The sequence below is a fragment of the Stenella coeruleoalba genome, assembly GCF_951394435.1.
Source record: "Stenella coeruleoalba genome assembly, chromosome: 8".
NCBI lineage: Eukaryota > Metazoa > Chordata > Mammalia > Artiodactyla > Delphinidae > Stenella > Stenella coeruleoalba.
This window is the reverse complement of record NC_137154.1, coordinates 104647726-104668421: the sequence shown is the minus strand read 5'-3', so window position 1 is coordinate 104668421 and position 20696 is coordinate 104647726. Positions and strand designations below refer to the sequence as shown.

Sequence of the window (20696 nt, the reverse complement as noted above, 5' to 3'; positions counted from 1 at the left end):
ATGCAGCGCTGAGCTCGCCAGAGCGCAGAGCCTGAGGGGGTCCTGGGTGGATGCCGGGTTGCCCACAGCCTCCCTCAGCCCTGCCTCAGTTTCCACATCCGCCGCCACGGCCAAGCGTCTGCTGCACAGAGCAGGTCGGCAGCCTGGGGAATGCACGCCATCTCCTCGCACAGAGGGTGGGGCCTTGGCTGAATCTGGCCCCGCCTCCCCGGGGAGGGAGGCTTCCGGAATCCCGTTAGCCCTTCCCCCAGTACCCAGACTCTCCAAAGCCACAGGACTGAGCCGGTGCCTCTGGAACTGGAGGCCTGTTGGCCGACGCTCTTAGCCGCCTACGGACGGATAGAAAGGTGAGGAGGAGAGGACGAGAGAACAGGGACTGCTGGGAGTGCAACAGAAGAGATGGGGTTTGTTGGCGGGCTTCCTGCCAAGCTTAACTGTCTTCATCCTCAGAATGATTCCAAACAGCTGGGCCAGCAGTCATCCTGCTGGTGTTCTCTGGGCAGCTCGGGGCCCAGGGAAGCCCAGGGGCCTGGCAGAGGCAGTGCCTGCCCGACAGCGAGCTTAGCGCAAGGGAAGGGGTGAGAGAAGCCGGGCGCCCACGCTTGGGGATGATTTCTGTCGGTTGAGGCTTTCGGGAGGGAGGGGTCGGGGAGGGCCCGAGCTGAGCATGGGTTCCTCTGCTAGGGCGTCCTCCCCCGCACAAGACTCCCGGGACGGTCACTCGCAGGCCCTTCCCTGGACACCTGGCCTGTGACTTATCCTGTGATTTTCTGTCGTCTCCGGCCACTTTCTCAGGTGGCCAGAGCCTGGGGCCAGCAAGGCCAGGGGCTAAGTACAAATTCCCATGGAGACTCATCTGAGCGGCGTTCTGGGCTGGGGCCCCGGGGTGTGCCCCACTCCTGACACACCCCTGGACTCAAGAGGAGGCGGGCGGCGTAACCCAGAGCCCGGCACCGCTGAGCCGTACATTTGAGCCCGAGCGCGAACCGTAGAAAGGACGCAGCTGGTCCTTGCTCACGGCCTCGCGGTGGAGTTTCAGTCCTCGTGCCGGCTTCTTCTGGGCCGTCTTGGTCACGTGATTTGAGTAATTCCAAAAGTCCCCAACGTGTAAAACAGTTGACAAACACCAGGGTTAAAGATAAGTGCCAGAGACAAGGGGCCCAAGTCTACGCCCGGGGGCAGCCGCCAGTCTGATGCCCCCTGGATTCCGCTCTCCTCTACCAGTGCCTGCTGGGCGCTGCACAGTGGGAACGAGTCAGCCAAACACTGTTATAAATGCAACGGCCTCAGAAGCAGGGATTCTCGCTGCCTCCATTGAACAGACAAGTACACCGAGGCCCAGAGAGGGCGGCTGACGCGGCCGCCACGTCCCAAGGCTGAATGACAGAGCAGGGATCCGAACCCAGACAGTCAGGCTCCAGGCTGCACCCCCTGCTCCGCTGACCTAGTCTGTCCACTTGGGCAAATCTCTGTGCTGGGTTATGTGAGGGAATTCAAGTAAATATGCGGTGTAGTCACGACCCCTGGGAGCTCGACCGTCGCCAAGACTGAAGCAGCCTTCCCAGACTGGCCTAATGAATCTGCTGCCTGCGCTGGATTCCTCACGCTCCGCGTATGGCTTTGGGTCTCTGCACTTCAGTGAGACCTTCAGCAGCCCCCTCTCCTTTCCCTGCACGTCAAAGCCCCACAGGGGCTGAAATCCCACCTTAGGAGCCTCAACCTAGTCTTCCAAGACAGGCCGGCCGGAGCACCTTCCCTCCCAGAGCATGATTCTGGAGTAACAGGAAGGAGGAACTCGGCAGTCCTTGCTAAGCTTCATGACGAAGATGTTGTGTGGGACCAGAGGATACAGCTGAGTCGGGCCTGCCGTCTGGGCTCCGGCCTCAGCCGACGGTGAACCAGGTCAAGCCACAGAGTAACGGGACACCCTGCACCGCCCGAGCCTGCCAGGCCCCACTCCATCAGCAAAGGCACCCTTGGCAGGCTGTCCCCTTGCAGCCTGGTCACTTGGCATTTTAGAGACGCGCTGGCTACACTCACCTGGGGGACTGGGGGATGGCGCCTGGTGTTTGGTCCAGAACCCAGTGCCTCTGGGACCCCAGGGGCTTTGAAGGGGTGTTATAAGTTAGCAAAAGTCAAAGAGAGGATTTCATCAAGAATTTGAGTATTAAGGCTGCAATCAACGTTGAGTGAAACAGGGCTAGAAGGAGCCTGATGCCACGGTGACGGAGATACACAGAGAGGGCCCACGGGGCACAGGATTCCTCCTGGAGCATTCAGCCCACATGGGGCTGTTAGAAGCTGATGCAGGATGCTGAAGCAAGGGCCAGATCTCCTTCCTGGGGGACCGTTAGAAAACAGCTACATTTGGAGACAGGGGGGTGGGGAGAGGCTCCGTCAGCCTTGCTTCTGGCTCTGGTGTCACTGAGTGTCTTTCCGAAGGGCCGGTGTCTCTCCTTTCCCGTGGGGCAGGCCATGTCACGGGCATACCAGGGCATGGGTGCAGCTTGTAACAACACCTGGGCTCTCGACCAAGGAGATGCTGCCTGGGAAAAATGCAGTGGTTTTAGCAACGTGGGCATGATGTGCACGAGAAGGAAGAACATGATAGATCAAAGGTGACAGGAAGGACATCCTCTTTCTTTTCTGCAATCCAGCTGGTTTTGAAAACCTCCAAGCGGGTTCAAGTCTCTTCCAGGCAGGAAGGCAGCCTTTACCAAGGCAACGCTGCCCTGGCATGACACCGCCCCCGCACCCCCCGGCACCCAAAGCTGAAACGACCTCCGGCGCCAGACTCCAGAGTCACGATCGCTAACATGGTTACTCCCCACACCCTGCCCTTCCCTGCAGTGCCCACCCCTGCCTCACAAGGAAAGGCCCAGAACCTGGGGGGCTGGCTCAGGCAAGTTCCAGGTGGCGGCAGCCACGTGTAGGATCCAGCCCAGCACTCAGGCCTGGGGACAAGCCACCAGGGAGAGTCAAAGGTCAGACTCATGGCCATGGCGAACCCCAGAGAGACACTCCCTGTGCATGGCAGATGCCTTCTGCTTGCACTGCCATCCCAGGCGTGGCCCCAAATTCCCCAGGAATTCCAGCTTCCCTTCAGAGTGACGCTCCTTTCTCAGAGGGAAGCGATCCTGGTGGCAACTCACCCACCAGCATTTAACTCTCGCCTCTTCAACCTGAGAAAAGGAAATAAGAATGAATTAAGACCTCAGAGCACCATCTGAAAATGAACCATAGACCAGGACAAGGACAGTGTGTGTTTTCCAGGGTCGCAGAAGCGTGTGTAACCTCCCTGTGCTTATAAGGCACTGGGCCCTGTTTGCCCAGAGTTTACCAGATGACACACTCAAGAGAGAAGGTGCCTCCGATGGTTTTCCAGAGGGAGCAGAGACGGGCAAGGCCTTGGAAACTTTCTTCCCCACTCCACAGAAAGTTGTATGTGAAAGGAGCCCTCAAATTAAAATTGAGTGGTGGTGGTTTTTAAGATAAAGTTGCTCAATGTTTCATAGCATCTCAAAATCATAAAATTAGCTGGGACACTGGGTATCGTGCAGACACACTGTGCACCCTGTGCAGGCGTCTCTCCTGCGCCGTGACCAGCAGGAGGTACAGATGCTGCCTGTCTCCTCCAAGGAGGCGGACTCCTCCCCTCAAGGGAGCAGCACACGTGTTTCCAGACAGCTGTATGTTTTAGATAATTTTTCCTTACATTAAGCCAACATTAATTTTCCTGTAGCTTCCAGCCAGCATTGTAAACTGTGTTCTCTGAGGTCACGATAAACGCCTCCACCTTTTTCCTTCTGTGACACCCTTCAGATCTTGAAGATCCTGTAGCGTGCCCCGCCCACCCTGCCTTCTCCTCTCCAGGCTAGATCCGCTGGTTTGTCAGACAACCTCACTTAATAAGCCATGAGCTGCCTGCATGTTTTCCATTTAAGGGCTGTTTTTGGCAGGGCCGCTGCTGTGCCCTCTCCAGCAACATCTGCCCACCTCCTGCTGTGCCCCATGGTAGCTGTTTATGGACAAGAGCCCCTCCATCAGGCCTCGGGGGTGGAGTTAGCTTCCCGCAGTAGAATGACTCACCTCTGGGGGCCTTGCCCAGAGAGGCAAAGAGGGTGGAAGCCCTGTGAGGAGAACAAATACATTTGTCTTTACACCGCTGTGTCGCCAGGAGCTGGCACCTGGCAAACGCTGGTATTTTCTTTTTCTTTTTTTTCTGTAAATAAGATTTAACAGATAATTTAAAAGTTTTACATTGTTAAATTTAATATATGTCTATAAAGCAGTAGTTATAGAATAATAGAATAGGACATCCTCTACTCTTTTTAAAGATGGTTACAAAGACTAAGTGAGAACTTTCCTCACCATGGCTACTTTTTAAAAAAAATATATCTTTATTGGAGTATAATTGCTTTACAATGCTGTGTTAGTTTCTGCTGTATAACAAAGTGAATCAGCTATACGTATGCATATATCCCCATATCCCCTCCCTCTTGCGTCTCCCTCCCACCCTCCCTATCCCACCCCTCTAGATGGTCAGAAAGCACCGAGCTGATCTCCCTGTGCTATGCAAAACGCTGGTATTTTCTGATGCATGAATGCAGAAGGGAATGAAGGAAGCAAGAAGGGATGAGATGCAGAGACAAAGAAAGGCCTTCATGGGTTCAAAACCTTTACCTCAAATGTCCTGAGTCCCCTGCTCCAATCCCGGAGCCTGTCTAATCCAGTCTCCAGGCTCCAAGGCTACATTCTGCCCACAGCGATACCCACCCCCACCCCAACAACTTCCACCCTTAATAACCGTGCTAAACTACCACCAGCTCCTCCTCACACCACTCGACCTCTCCCCATCTCTCCCCCAGCTCACAGTCCACAAGCCTCACCTACAAACGTCCCAGGACGCTCTTCTCAGACACAAATTCCAAAGACATCCAAACAAGAAGAAGGCAAATGGTGGAAGACAGTGTATTGATTTGGGGGCAGCAGCTGATATCCTTTGGTCCCAGACTGATTTGGGAAGGATCCCAAAGGAGCGCTCACGCGCCTGGCCTCGTGGGGCAGAAAGGCTGCTGGGGCTGTGCCCATTGCACAGAGATCCCTGGTGACGAGGACACAGCTCCAAGGCATCCCGGTGCCAGCTGCTGTTGAGCAGCACGAGATGCCTTGAGCTGCTAAGTGGGCAGCTTCAGTTTTACTTTTCCTCTCTGGAGTAAAAAGAAAAAAGAACTCTGGCCACGGGTGACATACAAACGTCAGGCCTGAGTCTATCTACACATGGAAATAACTCCCCAGGCCTCCCTTCTCCACCCCCATCTCTGGAGATAAACTGTAATAAAGTATTAACAACTGGCTCTGCTCTTCTGATAGACAAGGGATGACTCTCTTTTAAAGACCTCTGTGCTCTGTTGTTGCCAAAGCCATTTAAACTGTGATCATTAGCAGCTCTGCCTACAGCGCAGGCCGAGGCGGATTTCTCTGGAGAGGTTCCATCAATCACGTGTTCCTGGTGGGGAGCAGCTGTCTGAGGCTGGGATGCAGGAGAGCGGGGGCGACGCTTCACTCGCCCGGCCCAGCAGGAAACTTGGTGTTGGCTTTGGGCCTCGGGTGCACCTGGCTGGGAGGTGCCTGACAGCACAGCGGCGAGGCGGGAGGCAGATGGGGTGGATGCCTCCCCGTCCCCAAGAAGCCCAAGGGGAAGTTGCTCTCCGGCTCTTACTGAGACAGGCTGGGACCTGGGACCCTTTGCTGCAGTGTTTGCACCTGGACACATCTCTCCTGGAGCAACAAAATACACAGAAGCTCTATGGGACTAAAAATAACTGCGTGCATGTGCAGTTGGGACGAATTCTGGACCCCAAAGATATAAAGAGACCAAAAAACCCAACTGCCACTTTTGAAGAGCCTGGAGCAAAAACAGGGTGTTGGGAGCAAAAGCGGGGTACTGTGCATGCCCCCTGCACTCAGCACCACCAGAGCGGTGGGTGAAACACGCAACCCCTCCAGCCTGGCACCTGGACACACCCCTACCCTCACCCCATGTAAGGAGCAAGCTTCCCTCCCCCACCCAGGGAGGGAGCAAGGGAACCTGTTGTCTGTTCTCCCGCCACGCTGCTGTAGCAGGAGCCCCCAGTAAAGCCTTGCCTGAATTCCTTGTGTGGCCTCTGATCAATTTCTGTTGATTGGGGAAAGCCAAGAACCCTGGTCGGTAACATTATGAGGGATGGCAGTGGCGCATCTGCAGAAGGAGAGAGGTGCACTGGGCCTGAAATATTCTGAAGCCCTTGGGGAAAGGGCTGGGAAGGGAAGGAAAGTTCAGGGACAGCTGAGTCCTGTTCTGTTCCCTTTCAAGTCTTGCATGTTGCAGGAAGCACTTCAGATGGTGAAAATGGAAGGAACAGGAAGCTTGTGGATGGGTGTGTGAAAGGGCAGGGAGACAGAGTTAGGGGGTTGGGGGTGGGGAGACAAGGGGGAGAAGCAAGAGTGGGGAGAGGACAAGGGGGAGAGAGAACCGAGGCACAGGAGAGTCAGGGGAGGCATGTTTTGAGGGGTGAGAGCTTAAAAACACAGATTCATGAAGATCAACTATACTACAATATAAAATAAAAATTAAATTTTTAAAAAAGGATGAATGAAGAAGAGAGGGACTGCTTCCCTTCTTTTTCCTTATTTTCTCTTTCTTTTTTTCTTTCTTTTCTTTTTTGGCCACACTGCGCAGCACGTGGGATCTTAGTTCCCCAACCAGGGATCGAACCTGTGCCCCCTGCAGTGGAGGCGTGGCATCTTAACCACTGGACCGCCAGGTAAGTCCTGCTTCCCTTCTTTTTAAAGGCTGAGTAATATTCCCCTGTATGTACATTTCGTGTTTTCTTCACCCACCCATCTGTTGATGGACACTGGGTGCCATTTGCGACAACATGGTTGAACCTAGAGGATAGTGTGCTCGGTGAAAAAAGCCAAACACAGAAGGGCATGTACCGCGTGATGCCCCTTATATGAGGAATCTCAAATAGACGTAGAAGCAGAGGGTAGAACAGTGGTTACTGGGCAGGGGGGAGGGGCGAAGTGGGGAGTGGCTGCCCAACTGGTATAAAGTTTTAGTTACACAAGATGAATTAGTTCTGGAGATCTGCTGTACCGTGTAGGGCTTATAGTCAACAATACTGTGTTGTATACTTAAAAATTTGTTAAGAGAGTAGGTCTCACATTAAGTGTTGTCACTACATTACACAACCATCAAACGGGACATCAAACAAGGACACCTGCAGAGGTGATGCTATGTCGATTACTCTGAAAACGGTGATGGCCTCACAGGTGTTCACATGTGTCCAAACTCATCAAACTGTATTCATTAACACGTGCAGTTTATTGTGTATCAACTATACATCAATCAAGCCGTTAGACAGAAGAAGGAAGGGACTGTGCTTAGGGAAGGCAGTCTGAGTCTTTGGAGAGAAAGTTTAAAAATTAGCAGCTCTTCCTGAACCTCTGAAACTCAGACACATTTCCTGGATGAAATTTTTCCAAAGCCAAGAACTTTGCTCCCCTTTTTTCGGCTTGGTTGCCAGAGAGTTTAAAAGTCAAACTTATTGCCTAAGTTTTGTGATCTGTTCAAATCAGGTGACTGAAACATCTCCATCTGCTTCTCGGAGAGAGTCCTAGAAGTGTGATGCTCCCCACACGGCATCCCAGGCTCTCAGCCAGCATAAGCCCTTCAGGAAGTGGCGGGAGCACAAATCTTGAATAAAGGGCAAAACATACACTCAAGGAACCAGGAAGATACATTCTCCCGACCCATCTCATCTCCGGAAGAGAATAAGACATGTCCCGCAGCATTCAGATGCAGCTTGGCCGTGAGCGGGCTCAGGGGGAGAGGAGGCCCTGGGACAGGCAGGGTCCCTAAGGAGCAGCCATCCAGACACAGAAACCAGAACGACCAGTTGGCCAATTAGGATTTTTTTTTTTTTTTTTTTTGCGGTACGCGGGCCTCTCACTGTTGTGGCCTCTCCCGTTGCGGAGCACAGGCTCCGGACGCGCAGGCTCAGCGGCCATGGCTCACGGGCCCAGCCGCTCCGTGGCATGTGGGATCCTCCCGGGCCGGGGCACAAACCCGCGTCCCCTGCATCGGCAGGCAGACTCTCAACCACTGCACCACCAGGGAAGCCCCCAATTAGGATTTTTGCAGTTGTTTTATTGCTCTGATTTAGATTTAATTACCTAATAGTTTAGTTGGCAACATGAGAACAGGGTATAAATTTCCAAAGGTCCCAAAGGCTATGCAGCGAGAAGTCAGTTGTTCTCCCAGACTTCCCCTCCAGCTACCGTCCCCCTGCCCCCACTCAGGTAAATGCTGCCACCAGATCCTCTAAAAGGAGACTGTCGGGTCCTCCAACAGGCTTGACAAAGGACCCTGGCCCATCCCAGAGATGGGGTTCAAAAGGCTCCTCTGTAGAAACAACGCTTGAGCTGAGAGGTAAAGGACAAACAGGGGTGTGCTAGTGAAAGAAGGAACGGCATGTGCAAAGGCCCTGTGGTCAGAGTGGGCACAGCACTTTGGACAAGATGGCAAGGAGGTAGGGTGGCCCATTCCCGGAGAGTGAGGTGGGGGTGGGCAGGAGCAGTGGGCAGAGGTGGGCAGGAGCAGTGGGCAGAGGTGGGCAGGGCTCCCTAGGCCATCTTAGGATTGAGATCTTTATCCATAGCACTGATTTAAGCCCTGGGGGTTCAGAGGGTATATGTGACAGATCCATTTAACGTTTTGAAAACGTAATCACTGTAGCTCCTGTGTAGAGAAGAGCGAGCACTGATAAGGGTAGAGATTGTACAGGAAGAGACTGTACAGTTAGGAGATTGTACAGGAAACCTTAGCTGCCTTGCCCCACACCTGTTCAGCACCCCCTTTGAATTCAGCCATGGCCATGGCCATGGTGGACTCTCCCAGGTGGGCTTCACCTCAAATGCCGCCTTCCCTGGGGCCTCTCCAGTGACACCGGTGCCAGGGAAGCTGTTGGTGCACATGTAGGAATGATCTGAATGTGCAGGAGAATTTGTGCTTCCAGGAGCAACCCTCAGCCAGTGGAGAATGGGAGCCGTTGGATAAACACTCCTCATGGGCAATCAGGACCCACTCTTCAGGTCCCAGGTTGGGTTTAGGTCCCACGACTGCGACCTCACTTACGCACTCTTATATAGACGTTCCTTCATCTCCCACTCTGCCTGTCCCTCACTGCTGATTCCTGGGATTACTCCTAAATAAGCAATCTGCAAAGAAGTCCTTTTAGGCTCTGCTTTCTCGGGGTATCTCAAGTAAGACGGAGGCATTTGCAGCTGTCTAGGTAAGACAGGATAGGAGCCTGGCTTAGGGCGGCAGCTGTGGGAATGGACAGATTGAAAAGATATTTGGAAGGTGAAATCAAGAGTCCAGTGCAGCCACATTCTCCAACACCACTCTCTCTTCTATTCCCTGTGGCATTTGGTCTGGCCAGTCCAGGCTCACAGCTTGTTACCACTGTGGAGTAACAAGTGGTACTTGTTGGAGGAGGTGTTTCACAGCTGTGCAAATGGCCACCACATATGGAGGCAGAACTCAACAGCCCTTGCAAAACGGGTTACAGGACATGAAGAGGGTATTTCCAGGCAGTCCTTAATTGGTTGAATTAAAGTGGGGCCTTTGGCAGATATCCCTGGCATGAGCATCTCCTTCAGGCAAGATGGCACAGCCACTGTAGCAGAGACAGAAGTAGCAGTAACAACAGAAGGGCGTGGAGGAGGGGTGAAGGCTGCGTGTCCAATGAAGATGAAGAAATGGGGACTCAGAGAGATGGGTCGTCTTCCCAGGCTCCCCTGAGCAGTGCCTGATAAAGCAGGGAAGCACATCGTGGTCCAAATGGCTCCAAAGACCATGCTTTTAACAACGATCTCCTTTTCAATTTCCCTCTGCTCCAAAGCAGCGGGGGAGCCCGGGCAGAGGCCAGCCATCTCTATTTACGCTGGCTCATTGGACCAGTTGACTGTCAGATTCTGTTACTCAGTAGACGAGGCTCAAGACTTTTTTTTTGCACATAAAGGGTTTATTTTATTTTTATTTTTTTTTTTTATTTTTTTTTTGCGGTACGCGGGCCTCTCACTGTTGCGGCCTCTCCCGTTGCGGAGCACAGGCTCCGGACGCGCAGGCTCGGCGGCCATGGCTCACGGGCCCAGCCGCTCCGCGGCATGTGGGATCTTCCCGGACCGGGGCACGAACCCGTGTTCTCTGCTTCGGCAGGCGGACTCCCAACCACTGCGCCACCAGGGAAGCCCTAAAGGGTTTATTTTAAATGTTTTAAGGATAGGATAGCGTTACATCATAATTACAAATATTATGTACAGAATTAACAGATTTATGTTGTTTATACTTCTAAACGCAGAGAACAGGGAACTGTCTATACATTGTATAAAATCAAATTAAAACTAAAAATGAATTCGAGCTTGAAAGATGAGGTCATTTACCTAATTTTAAGATGCAAACATGAAACATATCACACTGTGGTGATAATCATGTCTCAACATATAAATACATCAAACCAACATGTTGTATACCTTCAACTTATATATTATATGTCAATTATATCTCAAGTTTTAAAGATCAATTAATTGATTGTTTAATATTTTAAAAAAAGAGGCCCTTTGGCGGACGTGGAGAATGGAGCTGCCGCTGAGTGTGGCCTTGGCTGGACGGACTAGAGGCAGCAGTGGGCGCCTCTCATTTATTTATTTCACAAACAACAACTGCCAATTCATTTAATCCTTATAACAACCTCACGATGTAGATTCTGCTATTTCCCCCCTTTTATAGATGAAGAAACCGAGGCAAAATAAAATGACTTAACAACTGTCCTAGGGCGACTCCGTCAGTAAGCAGCAGAGCTGGGGTTTTCACCCAGGAATTCTAAAATCTGTGTCCTCACTCATGGCTCCACGCTGCCCCTCCTTCACCGATTCACCCTACAAACACTGCTGGTCATTTGCTCCATGTCAGGGTTAGTTAGATGCTGTGGGAGTGGAAGCTGGGTGAAATACAAAAATGAATCAAGCATGAATTCAGCCCTCAAGTAATTTATTCTCTCACTGATGTTAAGTGTTTCCATAAATGATGATGAGAAAATGTAGAAAGTGACAAATGTCCAATAAAAGATACTGACAAAATACTATGGGGCTTCGAAAAAGGAGAGCGATTCCAATGTGGAGGATGCAAAGGGATGGGACATCAGTTTGGTTTTGCTGCATAACGAACCGCTCCAAAATTCAGTGACTCAGAGGACACCTACCTGTTGCCTCTCACGATTCTGCAATGGGCCAGTCGGTTCTTCTGTTTGCGGCTGGCTCAGCAGTGCCAGGTGACCTAGGAGGGCCTTGCTCACCCATCTGGGATGGCTGGGATGGAGGGGACCTCTTGTCCTCCAAATGTGGTCCAGCCTCACTCTCCTGGTGGAAAAAAGGTCCCTAGCAGCAAGAGAGAGGAAAAGCCCTGATGCACAAGCACTTTTCCAGCCCCTCCATATGTCACGTCTGCTGATATTCCATTGGCCAAAACAAGCCCAAGGTTCAAGGGGTAGAGAGATCGGCTCCCCTTCTGCTGGGATGTGGCAACAGCGCATTGCGATGAGACATGCTTAGCGGGGTCAGAGGGGAGTGGAGTTTTTTGTTTTTTGTTTTTTTTCAATCAATCAGGCAGGATCAGAGAAAGCGTTACAGAAAGAATGAGCCTTGAAAAATGGCTGGGGCTGGGGATTGTGGCAGGGTTCCCATATGTGGAGAAAATCCACAGAGTCGAAAGAGCTGAGGGTCTGAGACAGGCTGGGACCTGGCACCCTCTGCTGTGGGGCTTGCACCTGGAAACACGTCTCCTTGAGCAACAGGATACAAAGAAACTTATAAGGGACTAAAAATAACTGCATGCATGAGCAGCTGGGGTAAATTATGAACAATAAGATACAAAGAGACCAAAAACCCAGCTGCTGCTTCTGAAGAGCCGGGAGCAAAAGCAGGGTACTGCGCATGCCCACTGCCCTCACCACCACCAAAGGGGTGGGCAGACCACCTAAGCTGCCCCTCCAGCCTGACCCCTGGACCTGCCCCTACCCTCACCCCATATAAGGAAGCAGCTCGCCCCCACACTTAGGAAGCAAACACGGGAACCTGTTACTTGTTTTCTTGCTCCCGCCTGCTGTAGCAAGAGCCCCCAATAAAGCCTTGCCTGAATTTCTTGTCTGGCCTCTGATCAACTTCTATTGATTAAGGAGGCCAAGAACCCTGGTCTGTAATAGGTCCTCAAGGACCAGCAAGTGCTTCATTTGGGCTAGAAGGAAGGTCAGAAAAGAAAGTTGGAGCTGAATCATGGAGGGATGGAGTGATGTCTTTCAGATCTGGGATGGCGGCCAATGGCCTATTAAGAGGTTGATCTCTACTTGCAGGGCACAGCCCCTCTCAGAGAACATGCTCTACCACATGCCTGGCAGCCGTGGCAGCACAATTCTCTTGTTCCTGGAGCCCAAGGAGCAAGCAAAGGACCTGGGGCAGCCAGTCTACAGGCTGCCAAAGCTCTATGATGGCCGGAAAAGGTGAGTTGGGGGACTGAGGCATCAGTGGCCGAGGTCAAATGAAGGGCACATTGAGGTTGAGTCAAAGCTGGGGCATCCAAAGCTGGGTTCAAATTGCCACGTGGGAGCTAAGGGTGAGGAAGCCAGCTGGTAGAGACAGGAGACAGAGTTTTATGAAGATAAAAACTGACACAACGAGGGAAGACTAGTCCCTGGAGTAGCCTCGGGTCTTGATGACCTTCCCATCCACGTATAGGTTTACAAGTAATTCTCTTTCTCTGCGTCATGATTCTGTCTCTGCATCAGGTGATGATGGGTGGTCTGTGTTGCGTCACACGATGGGTGGTCCTCTCCTTGCATCCCTGTTTAGAACACTGGTTGGAATAAAATTTTGAAACAAGGCAGGGCAACCGGGATAGAAGCATGTCTTGGTCAGGTTGCAAAGCAGGGCGGATATTCAGGACTGGAGTTGTTCTTAAAAGGAGATACTGTTTCTCTACCTCTCCCAGCAACTAGACGTACCAGAAGTGAAAACTGACGCCATGATATTTTCAGAAAGATTCTTTGATTAGGTAAAGTCTTGAAAGCCTCAAGAACATTAGTTTGTAGTCTTTATTTCTTTAGTTTTTATTTCTTTCAAAAAATTGATCAGTTCTCACTCTAAAGAAGCTAGAAGCCATTCCACTCTGCCTTATTCCTTTTGGAATTTACTGAGTACATCTCAGCAGTGGCACGGAAAATATATTTCCTTGGAAACCAGAAGTCCCACAATAGTCCTCACCCTTCAGAGCCCCATGGGGTAGAGAAATCCCCATTATACTTGAAATCCGATTATTCTGCTTTTATGTCACCTCCTTTGCTATAAATGAGGGCCAGTGCAGCTGCCAGAGCACAGAGTGACACAGATACAATGTGATGTGTCAACCACTCATGTTTCTCTTTTATGAGATCAACTTTTTATAACTCTGCAGTCAGTCCACTAACAGACTATAAAACTTGGCTTATTGGAAACAGATACATCAACCATGAGACATCACTTGTCAGAGACTGATCCAGCCTCTTCTGGACACGAGTCGGTCCTTAGAGAGAAAGCCATTAGGAACGGGAGCCTGAGTTGCATCTCAAGCTGTGTAGGCACCTGTCTGGGTCACATAAATATTGCTCCTTGTGAAAAACAGCCATGCTGAGTCCCACCATAAAGTGCGTGACATTCATGGGTTAGCATCACGGCCTGACTGCTCATGAATCTTATTCCAGGAGAATTCAGAGTCCCTGAATCCAGCCAAATGTTACTGTCAAAAGCCTTTTCTAATCTATTTGTGGCAACAGAAATGTCTCCTCTTTTGAGAACCCAGAATGCTGGCAGCAAGGGCCAGCTCCCACTTCAAAGGGAGAGTTCAAAGCAGACGCCTCTTTGGACTTGAGCACCAGTGGGAGGAGTCAGTCTCCTACGCCTGGTCTTCACGCACGTTCCACTCTACCCCGTCTCTGTCTTACCTTCACTGCAGGCTCAGAAACCACTGCTGTCCCCAGATGGGTCTCCTTATGCACGGGGACTCTGAGGTCCGCCGATAGAAAGGGTTTGGAAAGTCTCCCTGGTGCCATGGCTTTTTTCCCTTTTGGGGTGTGTCTCAGTTTGGGGCATGACTTTCTTCCCTCAGCATCCAGGGGCTCAGCTGCAGATGAGAAGCAGCACAGTGAAGTGTCCTGATGCAGGCATCACTGGAAAACATGTCTCCATGGAAACCCCAGGGTTACCTCACCCAACAGCATTCAGCTGTGACTGACCACAGAAGCATTGTTTTTTCAATATAGAGGAAGTATCAGCTCTGTCTACAGAGCCAAGAGGGTTTCGCATTTTTTTTTTTTTGGTTTGTTTTTGAAGTTATATCCTCCTCTTCGGAGTTTTTGGGATAACGTCACATGTTTGGGGAGCATTTTGTGTATAGACAGCATTCTCCCCCGTGCCTCTGCACACAAAGATATCATTCCTATGAAAATAAGAGGGATTCTTCTAGGGAGACATGTCATTATTCATCTCTGCTCTAGTCATTGCCTGTTGCCAAAGAGTTGTTTTAATGTTCTGAATCCAGAACGCCTGTTTTCTCACAGCCTCAGCAGGATCTGGCTCACTCAGCACTCGGTGGGGTTTGTTCATGGGAAACCCAGGAGCTGGGGGTGGGAGTGGGAGTGACTGCTGTCACGGTGACCTTTCACACCTCCACCCCCAGACGGGAATCCTTAACTCAGGGCACACATGTGGTCCGCACTCCTCCACTCTGTCAGCCTGCTGGGGATCGGCATCATGCGGAATGATGCCTTCTGTCCCTCTGGGCTCCCCAAAGAGCGAACTTAATTGTTGGGAAACATTGGAGAAAAGAGATGTCATTCCTCTACCTCATTGGTTCTCACCATGGGGGAGAGGCGGGATTTCGTCCCCTGGGAACAATGGGGCAGGGTCGGGAAACCTTTTTGGTTGTGTGACTGGGAGAGGGGTGCCAGAGGCATCTAGTGGGTAGGGGCAGGGACGCTGCTGAACATCCTACGATGCATAGGACACCCTTCCCCCAACAGTAAACGATCCAGCCTGAAATGTCACTGTGCTGAGGCTGAGGAACCCTGGAGCTCCAGCAAGGTGTGGCTTCAGGGCAGTTCAGGTCTGTTACTAGCCATGGGAGGACAAGCTATGGACCAGTTACTAACTGTATGAATAAATGCATCCAATGCACTCACTAGGGCACTCCAGTACGCAGAGGACTTTCTTGTGACTGGAGTTTGCAGTGTATGTGAGTCCTTCCTGGAAAGCCTTTTCTTCTCTGAATTATGTTCTCAGTCTATGTTGTCTCCCACTGCCTCTCTATTGGTTAAAATTCCTTTCTGCACAATTCATATGAACACAAATCCTTCCTTTAAGGTCTAACCAATTATAGAAAAGTAGATCCTTCACTTAATTACTTCCAATCTCTCTCTCTCTCTCTGGAAATCTTAGGACAGGTGGAAACAGGGCAATGGATGAAGCCCCTCTCATGGCCATGTCTAAGATCTATTGTTAATGCTTAATAGGCATTTCTTTGTTATCACTCGTTTTCTAGTCATATGTCCTAGAATTATTACCTAAGATGTGATTTGTATGCTGAATCATATGGCCAACGTTTTTGTGTGTTCCTCAAAAATGGGATTAGGAGGAAGCATGAGAGATCAGTTCCTGGGATCCACCAGCATCTAAGCCAGCAAGAGATACAGAACCGGACAAGTGCTCAGAGTATCGCTCCCGTCTCCACCTCCGGCTTTCTCACCAGGACCACTTTCGTTCCAAAGCACGAGTGGCTAAGTCATATCAAGGCCAGTTAGGTCAAGATTACAAATATCTAGGCCCTCTGAATGTCACACCCACTTGCTCACCGCCATCGGGAGGATAATGTCAGGCCAAGGGAAGAAGCTTGCTCCATGGGCTCTCAAGACAGAGTGGACTGGGCCGAGGTTTAGGGCTCCAGGCCACCAAGATGGCGGTCCTCTGGGAAGCACCACTGATTGGAGAGGATGATCTAGAGGGTTCCACAGTCCTTCTGCTCCAGCTACTCAGACTTGTCACATTTAAGAAAATGTTCAAACGTTTGTTCCCTACATCTGTGTCCATACATTTGTGAGAACAAACGTATGGACACCAAGGGGGGGAAAGTAGGGGGTAGGTGGTGGTGGTGGGATGAACTGGGAGATTGGGATGGACATATATACACTAATATGTATAAAATGCATAACTAATAAGAACCTGCTGTATAAAAAATAAAATTTAGGAAGTTAAAAAAAAAAAAGAAATTACCCAGTCCATTAAAAACTAACCACCCTGTACCCTGGGGCCTCTTGACTTCTGAGATGGCCCACACTCTGGCTGTAGAGTGTGTTTCTCTCTAAATAAATCCACTTCTTACCTAAAAAAAAAAAAAAAAAAAAGTGCTCAAGGTGTTAAAGCAGAGAAAGCATTTTAGAAGCCGATACAGATACGAGAGCGAGCTGGACACATGCACGGAAGAAAGTGGTCTCAAGAAGCCACAGCAGCTGAGCCTCACCTCGCAGTGCAAATCTTTTTTACAAGATCATATTAGTGGACTGCAACTGCATGCTCAGATCACCTCTGGGGCTGAGGTGTGGATGTAGCCCAGCAAGGCCTCCCATCTGTACAAGCTCTAGGACTCAGCACGGCCACACCTGAGATGGGGGGCGTTGCCCACTGAGGTTCAGGGCAGAGTCTGGGCCTGACAGGCACACCCTCGAGTTCTCACTTCCCAAGATAGAAATCGATTGGTTTATCGCATAACTTGAGCAGAATTTGTTCCTTGCTCCAACGATGACCCAGGCAGCAGGTCTCACTCAACACCCCCCTACCCCACTCTCCCAACCCGCCTTTTCTCCCCCTGCCCGGCCTCCATAGCCACTTCCTGTAGCAAGAACCTCCTGGGCCCTGTCATCTGGGGGTGGGGCAGGACCTGGGTGCTTAAACCAAGGTCTGGTTTAAGGTCTTCACCACTCAAGCTCCTCACTCCTCACCTGAACTGCCGTTACCCCCAGAGGATGCTCTGCAGCCTGGTCTGGAAGGACAGAGCCCCTTGTAACAGAGGGAGAACTTCTTGTATTTTCCTTGCAGAGCCTGTCATCAGCTTTGCTGCACACGGCCCTGGAGGAGCTGAGCTGGCCCTTGTTTAAGGAAAGCCAGCAAATCCACGCAGATGTTTTTCTGAGAGCTGTTCCGACCAGGGCTCAGGGATTTCGCCCTGCCTGGTATCACATAGCACGCGGGAGGATGGGACTTCTCACTGTGGAGCAGGAAGTATATTACAAGAAATCAAAATGTAAGTGGGTTCTTTTTGATTAGGCCATGTTTTTCTCTTCTGTTTTTCTTTACATAACCTTATCACTCAGCTCCTTTATTTTTCCCCTCTGCCCTCCTTGGCTCTCATGCCCACTCTGGTCTGCAGGACAAACTCAACCCACCAGGCGCTCTGGGTGGCACGGTTTCTAGCTCCACTCCAACCTCATCAGAGGCTCACTAAGGCTTTAATCACCTCATTTTCTTATCTGACACAGAAATCCTACTCCACCTAGTTTTTCAAAGCCCAGGAGACCTCTGACTTACAACCCAAGAGGCCAGAGAGAAGGATGCTTTGTCCAGAGCGCAGCCTGATTCCTGCTCCCAGGACGGTCAGCATCGCCTCCCTCCTGCTGCCTGCCCCTCTCAGTTGCCCACATCCCCGGCCAGAACCTGCTCTGCACACAAGCATCTTATATGCTTTAAGGGGTGAAACAGACTCCCCACACCTCATATTTCTTTAACAGTGTACAAGGCATTTCATTTCATAATTTGGGATGAAACAGTCAATGCAAATCCCCTGCGAGAGGGATGGGAACCGAATTCAAGGTTTGGCACCAATGGTCTCGTCTCAGCTCAAAGCAGAGGTTTGTTTGTGTTTGTTTGCAAGCCTGCTTGGGTTTAGCTCTGGGCTTCTGTTTAAGAGGGTTGAGGGCAGTGGGACAAGAGAACAGCAAAGAAGCACTGGTTCCTAAAAAGGAAAGGCCGATGGGAGACAAGTCCCGTCTCCTTCACAGCTTTGATTAGGTCTCCTCTGCTAACCCTCCCATCCGCAGGCATCTCCTCGTCCACCTCTGCATCAGCCCGACCTGCGCTGATGCCAACACGGGCTCTTTCGCCCTGTCTGCCTCACAACCAGCCTCTATCCATTCGTTAGTTTCCCACGAAGTGCTTTCCCCAGAAATTGAGAAATGAGCCTGTGTCCCAGAAGACAACGGTTTTGCTTCTTCATAACCAAGAAATCTTGAAAGGATCAGAAGTAGAAGGAAAACACGGCAAAGGAGGGAAGAGCCCTGGTGGGGGAGGAAATGAAAGGCAGGGTGAGACCCTGTCGAAAACTCAAAGTAGCTAAACCGTGCTAAATGAGCTTAAATAACGCGGCAGTGCACCTTTGGGCCGGTCCTGGGCCTGCTTGTCGACTCATGCATTGTTCCTCACACCCCATCTGCTCCGTCTCTCAGGGGCCGACCCTGCGGGCTGTGTTTCTCAAACTGCTGTAGCAGCAGGGTTCCGCTGAGTTAAGCCATGGAGGCCGCCAGCCGGAGACAGGGCGGCAGGGCTGGGGAGAGGAAGGTGGGGAATCTCCTCTGCCTTCTCTGCCTCGTACAATTTGTATGTCAGTATTTCTTACTGTTGGCCCCAAAACAAAACAAATCTACTCTACAGGGAGCTCAGGCTTTTATGACCCACATCTTATAGGAGGGATGGAGAGACCTCCAGAGAGAGCCTGGTCTCTGTCCTCACATCTTCCCCAAACACTGACTGGAGAGGAGGGCGCTGCCCAACTGTTCTCACCTGCCTCCTTTCTTTGGGGGTTTTTGACGGGAAGGTGACTGAAGGTCCTGAAGGTGGTGAAATCAACCTTCAGTTCCACCTGGCATCAAGGCCACATTATGTGGGCTGCTTTGGTTCCCAATCAAATGCCGTGAGTGACCTCCGGCTTCCTGCTTTATAAAATCTAACATTTGGATGCCTCTGCTTCTTCCTGTGATGCCGCTAGACCTGCGTGTAGACATTCATCCTATTATAAAATGTGTCCTGCTTGTACGAGTCTACCAGCTAGTCTGTACTCATTAATCCACTCATAACAAATAGGTCATTTTATCACTCCCTAAAGAAAAACGTGATGCTTTCCAAATTTGCTGCCCTGTTAAACGCTATTCAGAAACCAAACAGCTGAGTGCCTCTCATTATGGTGATTAGCTCCCGGGGCCTGGACTCTAGTCTGGATGTTGTAGTAAATTGGAGAGAGAAATCTCAAGTCCGAGCTCCCCCACGTTAAACTCTCAACCCAACCTTTTATTTTATTTGACTTTCAAGCTCTGAAGTAGTTTTGTACGCTAAACAGCTGACTCACTGTACGTGATGCCAAGGATGATTTTTCAGAGCAGGGGTCCTGGGGAGGAGGAAGGAGGAAGTCTGAGAATGCAGAATCCCATCCCGTCCATCCCATCATCTCGGCATCTCTGGTCCCATCGCGGCTGACAGTTGTTCAAGGAGCAGATTGTAACCTAGGGAGTCAGATTTGGGAACATGTACAATGTCACTCCAACCCTCCAACTGCCTCTCCCAGCCTTCGATCTTTTCTGCAAACAGTGGCGTGGACAGTGAGACAAGAAGAAAGCTAGAAGAGTGGGTTAGGTCAAGGGTCTTTCAGAAAGGAGATTATTCCTAAACCAGCTTTCCTCTCTAGTGGCCTCTCTCCCCTTCCCATCACTACCAAGGTGCTAAACAGTGCAACCACCCGAGGAGCCCTCACAGCACCCACTCTTCCCCCAGCTCTGCACCCTGACCCCCACCACCTGCTGGAATTGCTCTGTCACAGGTCACCTCCCACTGTCCGGTAATTAAATTCAGGGACATGTCTGCCTTCACCTCCCAGATGCAACTGCAGGATTGGACCATGCTGTGTGTCTCCCTCCTTCCTCTCTCCATTCTCTGCTCTCTTCCTCCATCCCTGGGCAAATGCTATCAGAGTCGACTGCAAATGCCTCTCCCCCTTCCCTATTCCTGTTGGCACTGTGGGGAGCGAGGCATTAGGGAATTTGAGCCCATTGTCCGCATTAGCCTTTTACTAGCTCCCAGTTAGAGTTTTGCTTCGGTTCGCACCCACCTGGGACACACACCTGTGCCACAGTAGAAGTCATACATTGTAACTGCCCTGCTCAAAAATCTCCCACTCTGCTTTGTGCACAGAGTACAATAAACACGACCAAATCTGGCCCCCAAGCCCTCCTCAGCCTCCGTTGCAGCCCTGCCCCCTCACACAACTAGCTCCCGGCTTGCTCACCACATCCTAACGAGCTCATCACTCTCCACCAGCTCCTGCATCCTCTTTCTGTCATCTCTGCTTCAAGTCGTAGGGAGAATCCTGCCTCCAGCGTGAAGCTTGTCCTGAATCCCTTTAACTGAATGTGACTGCTTCTTTTTTAAAAACCGAGAGAAAATTTCCCCCTTAAAATGAGCAATTATATGTTTAAGTTTGCAATGTAAAATAAACATTGTTTAAAAGGAAGGTATAGCTTAAATCC

At 50.9% G+C, this 20696-nt stretch overlaps 2 long non-coding RNA genes across 7 annotated transcripts in view; one reads left to right on the top strand and one right to left on the bottom strand.

Moving 5' to 3' along the window:
• Window positions 1–281: 281 nt before the first annotated feature.
• Window positions 282–17337, top strand: LOC307190092. The gene is made up of 4 exons (XR_013829368.1): window positions 282–347; window positions 6722–6806; window positions 12456–12602; window positions 17224–17337. It is a non-coding gene; the product is annotated as an uncharacterized lncRNA (long non-coding RNA).
• The window catches only part of LOC307190091, a 287522-nt gene continuing 276457 nt past the window's right edge, over window positions 9632–20696 (bottom strand). For 4 of the 6 annotated variants that reach the window (XR_013829362.1, XR_013829365.1, XR_013829366.1 and 1 more), the window contains 5 exons: window positions 20456–20589; window positions 19523–19676; window positions 17127–17392; window positions 11310–11484; window positions 9632–10301 (listed from right to left, as the gene is read on the bottom strand). This is a non-coding gene — a long non-coding RNA (uncharacterized lncRNA). The remainder of the gene's footprint in view (window positions 10302–11309; window positions 11485–17126; window positions 17393–19522; window positions 19677–20455; window positions 20590–20696) is intronic. The other 2 variants (XR_013829363.1, XR_013829364.1) reach the window with 2 other exon arrangements.